Source organism: Triticum dicoccoides, chromosome 4B (assembly GCF_002162155.2).
Source record: "Triticum dicoccoides isolate Atlit2015 ecotype Zavitan chromosome 4B, WEW_v2.0, whole genome shotgun sequence".
Lineage (NCBI taxonomy): Eukaryota > Viridiplantae > Streptophyta > Magnoliopsida > Poales > Poaceae > Triticum > Triticum dicoccoides.
The window spans coordinates 99,943,228-99,948,792 of NC_041387.1; positions in this window are offsets into that span (position 1 = coordinate 99,943,228).

Consider the following 5,565-nt stretch of genomic DNA (forward strand, 5'->3'; position numbering starts at 1 on the left):
CGCCGGCCGCGGGCGGCGGGGGGCTGCTGTTTGGCCGGTGGTGGCTAGCGGCTCAGGGGGGTGGAGGTTGAAGATGAACCGCAGGCCCTTGATTTCGTATCCAACGGCTGCAAAATTGACTGACCAGAGATGAAAAAGTCAGTCGACCGACGTGTAGCCTCACCTTGCTAGTGCATTCAGTTTCGACAGCAAAATTCAGTTTCGACAGCAAAATTCAGTTTCGATAGTTAGGTTCAGTTTCGATAGTTAAGTTCAGTTTCGACAGTTAAGTTCAGTTTCGACAGTTAAGTTCAGAGATGAGCGGCTGATGTATTTTACATCTAGCACTTTGTGGTCATGTATTTTACGTCATGTATTGGAGATGCTATTAGAATTCCACTCATGTTAACATTGTTCATTGTCTCTCTTGTCCTGCTTCAGCCTCGGCGTCGTACAACTCACCAGAGCTGCTCCAACGACGAAACCCTCCATCACAGCAGAGCAGTACCTCGGGCTCCATCTCGAGATGCCTAAGATCTTCTTCCCCTCCTCTGACAGCAAAGTCAGCCGGAGCATCCTCACCGGCCAACCCAATCATGCTGAGATCAACATGGCTTCGCCAAAGAGGTTGTACACTTGTTGCATCTTTTTTTACTATACATGTTATATATATTGTCCACTGAGCAGTCGTAGTAATGGGAAATACGATTATTTTATCCTACTATATGACAAGCAGTGAGGTATCAGACAACTTAGCTATCCGTGATGGACTCTCTTGAACGCCATTATTATTTATCTCTGCGCGTTTGAGCTGTGCATTTGTCGATGGGCCTGGGAGTTGAGCTAGTATGGCAGTGGCCTGGGTCCAAAGTAATAGAAGTAGCACAAAAACATTTTTTTAGTGTAGGATTTTCCTTGCTCAAGCCTGCCTACTAGAATCGCCAGTGCTTGAAAGGAAAAGTGAATGAAAAACATAGGAATTGGAAAGTTTCCTATGGTACTACTTTTCATGAATTTGGTGCAAAGCAATGGAGCAAAGGAAAACTGTAGGATTTGTTCCTTTAGTGTCTCCTTGAAAGAAAAACCATAGGAATTCTAATTTCCACTTCTCCTCCTTTTCATATTCCTATTCATCAAGCACGAGACTAAGAGATAGTAGCATAATAGCATTATAATCGTACATTTTCTTGTGGTTTGACTTAATCTCACCATGCTTTTTTGCATCCTGTGATCTTCCAATTGTTGTGAATCAAACACCCAGATTGACAGAAATCCTGTGTTTTTAAATTCTCTGTTTTGCACGTGCATTCCTATCATATTCCTGTCTATTTCCTATCCCTGCATTGTTAGAATCCTCAAATTCAAACAAGCCCTTACTCAATTACTTATGTTACAGATATGTGTCAAAGAAAACCTTGTGTGGTTTGTCCTGCTCCTGCGGCGCTATGTTCCACCCCAGCTCAGCTGCTCCAATGACGGAAGGGTTCACCACAGCAGGGATCCGCTCTTTACACTATCTTTCGCCGCCTCAGATCTTCTTCCCCGCCGCCGGCAGCCACGACAACTGCATTACCATCATCAACTGAGCACATGACCTTGAGGACTACACAGGTCCGCAAGAGAGGTCACACTCTTCCATGTCTGCTTACGTTATGCGTCGCTTAATATGATGACATGCTACATTATCATCGTGTTCACCTATTAGACTCCGAGTCAGGTCCAAACTAATGTTGAAACTTGAGTATTTAAATGGTTGTGGGGTACATATTGGGGCAGCAATCGGTACTATCTGTCTACTATCTGGTTAATCTCCGGTGTCTACTATGAGTTTCATGTTGAGTGCAAACAAACATTAAAGGAGCCATTATCTGTATTTTTTAACTAAAGCTATTATCTGCCTGCTATCATTGGTTTTGGGTCTATCCACAGTTTGCTACCATCACTCTAGATTTGTGCATGCACTCCTTACATAATCTCACTATGTTTTATTTCTATGCATGCCAGTTATTGTACACAATGGAACTGATCATGTAGAGCAAAAGAGACGAGCCTTGCGTGGCAATAAAATTTCATGCAGACGTCGTTCCATGGTGGGCGCAAAGGCAGCCCCCCTCCACCCATTTTGGATCGTAATCAAGAGGAAGATAACTGTTCTGAGGGGGATTCAGAAGGAGAAGACCACTCCTATTTACCCCATGAGGTCTTCGCTCTAACTTGGCATGCTGATGTTGGTAATATCATGCATATGGTGCCTTGCATTGCTTACTGTATACATTAAAGATGTCATCTGCTTAGTTTAGACATGCTTTGTGTCAATGCCATCTGTTTAGTTTCTTTATCGTATATGTGAATCATGCAATGCCATCTTGTCTAGCCAGGCATCATATATGTGAATTTTGCAATGCCACCCTGGTTAGCCATTCATCTTATATGTGAATTATATCATGCCATCATTTTTTTATTATGTGTTAAATTTGTCAACAATTTTAGTACATTCAATTACTCTTCCTGTGCATCAGCCATTCGGCACGGTCATGGAAAAATCTGGAGTGGAAACAAGGTCTTTAGAGCAGACAATGCTATTTGACGGAGCGCATGTCTTGCTGGTTACCGATAGCTCCTCAGAGGAGGATTCAGAGACAGATGACCAATCATATTTCCCCCTGAGGTGCATGCCCTAACTTGGCAGGGTTATGTTACTCATATCGTGCGTATGGTATCTTGCATTGCTATGTCATTTGCTTAGTTTAGACATGCTTTGTGTGAATGCCACCTGTTTAGTGTCTAATTACCATATATGGGAATTATGCAATGCCATCTTGTTGCAAGACATTATATATGTGAATGATGCAATGTTATCTTGTTGCAAGGCATTATGTATGTGAATTATGCAATGCCATGCTGTTTAGGCAAGCGTCATATATGTGAATTATATCATGCCATACTTTTTTTGTATTTCTCATTGCTTTTGTCGACAATGTTTGTATATTCAACTGCTCTTCCTATGCATCAGCCATTTGAATTGGTGATGGAGAAATCTGGAGTGAAAACAAGGTCTTCAGAGCAGACAATGCTACCTGCTGAAGCAGATATCTTGCTGGTTACAGATAGCTCTTCAGAGGAGGATTCAGAGGCAGATGACCAGTCCTATTATCCCCCTGAGGTGTATGCTCAAACTTGGCAGGGTTATATTACTCATATAATGCATATGTTGTATTGCAATGCTTAGTTTTTACATCATATACACAACATTGAATGCCATCTCCTTAGTTGACACATCATATATGCAATTGCTCTCTGCTCACTTCCTTAGTATATAGATCATATATTTGAATTATGTCATGCCATGATGTTTACATAGACAACATGTATCTGAATTATGGCATGCCAACCCATTTTCTAAAGACATAATATAGTTATATCATCTCATCCTGTTTACATAGTCATCATATTTTAAATTATGTCATTCTATCCGTGAATTATATCACGCCATCATGTTTCCATCGACGGCATGTTTGTGATTTATGGCATGCCAACCACTTTAATAGACACATCGTATAGTTATATCATGTCATCCTGTTTACATAGTCATCATATTTTGAAGTATGTCATTCTATCCTGTTTAGTTAGCCATCATACATATGAAATTGTGTCATGCTATCCTGTTTAATTAGCCATCATATATGTAAAATTATGTCCTGCTATTCTATTTGCTTAGACAACATAAATGTGAATTATTTCATGCCCTATTTTCTTCCCTACTATCCATTGCACCTGTCTATCTTACAATGTCTGTACATTCAATTACTTTTCTTATTTATCAGCCATTTCAATTGGAGGGAGTGATGGCAGTATCTGTGGGAGTAAAAACACGGTCTTCAGAAAAGATCGTGCTACCTGTCGATGCAGATAGAACCACGGTTGTACTTGCCCAAGAATCAGCCCCACCACACATAACCCACACTCATGCAGATTGTACCCCTACCCAGTTGGACAGAGAACCAGCTACACCCCTTCTAACCCCAACCCCAGCAGATAGACACCCAGTTCCCGTTGACACAGCACCGTCTCCACCACAGAGCACCCAAACACGAGCAGTTAGTAAGGCAACTGCAGTGCCCAAATCACGAGGACCACCACTCCGAACCCGAAGTCAACGCTTAAAGTAGTAGAAGAATTGTTCTCAGGTCAGGTTCCGTAGCTATGGTTCATACTACTTTGCTCTTGCATCACTGCATTTACTGATACCAACCAATTTCAAATTTGAAGGATGCAATTGAAACTCCAATGGCGCAACAGGTATGTTTTAAACCTGTTTCTTCAACGTGTTTGGCTGTTTGCTGTTGTAACTTGCTCTATGTTGATTTCAGTTTCAATTGAATAACCAGTTATGTTCTCATGCCATGCACATTACAAGTGTTGTTATTGCTGTGTAGTTTCCCACACTTATATTCTGTCTATGCTGCTTTGTCTTAAATAGATATGATTCGAACTGTATCTATCTTGATTTGGCAACATAAACTAGAATGATATAGACCATACAATGACCATACTACATAGATATATGTTTGTTTCATGTTGGTATCCTGTCCACCTTACTACTGAATTAGTTTACCGAAATGAGTTTCATTATACTACATTGTAAACCTGAGATGTGTTTGTTTGTTTCTCTTTTAGAACGCGGATAAAAAATTGGAGAAGAGTACCCTGTTATGCAATGGTAAAGGAAGTAATGCAGATAAGGTTCAAGATAGTGAGACATCCCTGTTGGTCTCCAAGAAAGCTGATAAAAACTATATTGAGGACACTCAGACAACCCCAAAGTCCTGTCTTGATGTAGTGTTCGAGTTACTGGCTACCACTGCTGGCACCAGCTCTTCGAACTCGTTGCCTGAATCAGTTCGTCTTCTTGAGTCTCAACTTCAAGTTGAAAGACATCGATCAGATGTTATGCGACAGGAAGCCAAAGGACTGATGAAGTCCCTGCAGAATTCAGATGCATACTTTCTGGTGCAACAACAAGCGCTGGAGGACTTAAGCGCCAAATAAGAGAAAGTTAATAAGCTTGCTAAGCATCTTGCCAGCATTATGGGTACCCAGGATATTGTTTCTTGAGCTCTTCTGAAGTGGTTTCAGTTCTGGACTTGTTTTGCTGCGGCGTTTATATGCTGCTGTGTTCCCTATATTTGCACTGGTGGCGAACTTTGATGCCCAGTGGATGTAATATGTGTAATAGCCGTGATAGCCTAGTGTAAGTTGCTTGCTTATTTATTTCCTTGTTGTCTTGTTTATTTGTTTGCTTGTAGTCAGTGCAGTTCTTTTTCTGCGGTTTGCTAGTGGCTGCAATAACCTATTTTTTAAAACTAGGCCACAATAACCATGGGCTAATATTTACTGTAGTGACACTGGGCCTCCTACGGGCCATAGAAACAGTGGGCCTTCTACGGGCCATAGAAACAATGGGCCTTCTACGGGCCGTAGAAACAATGGGCCTTCTGCGGGTCGTATCATCAATGGGCCTTATGCAGGCCGTATGATCAATTGGCCTTATACGGGCAGTATGATCGATTGGCCAAACATGGGCCA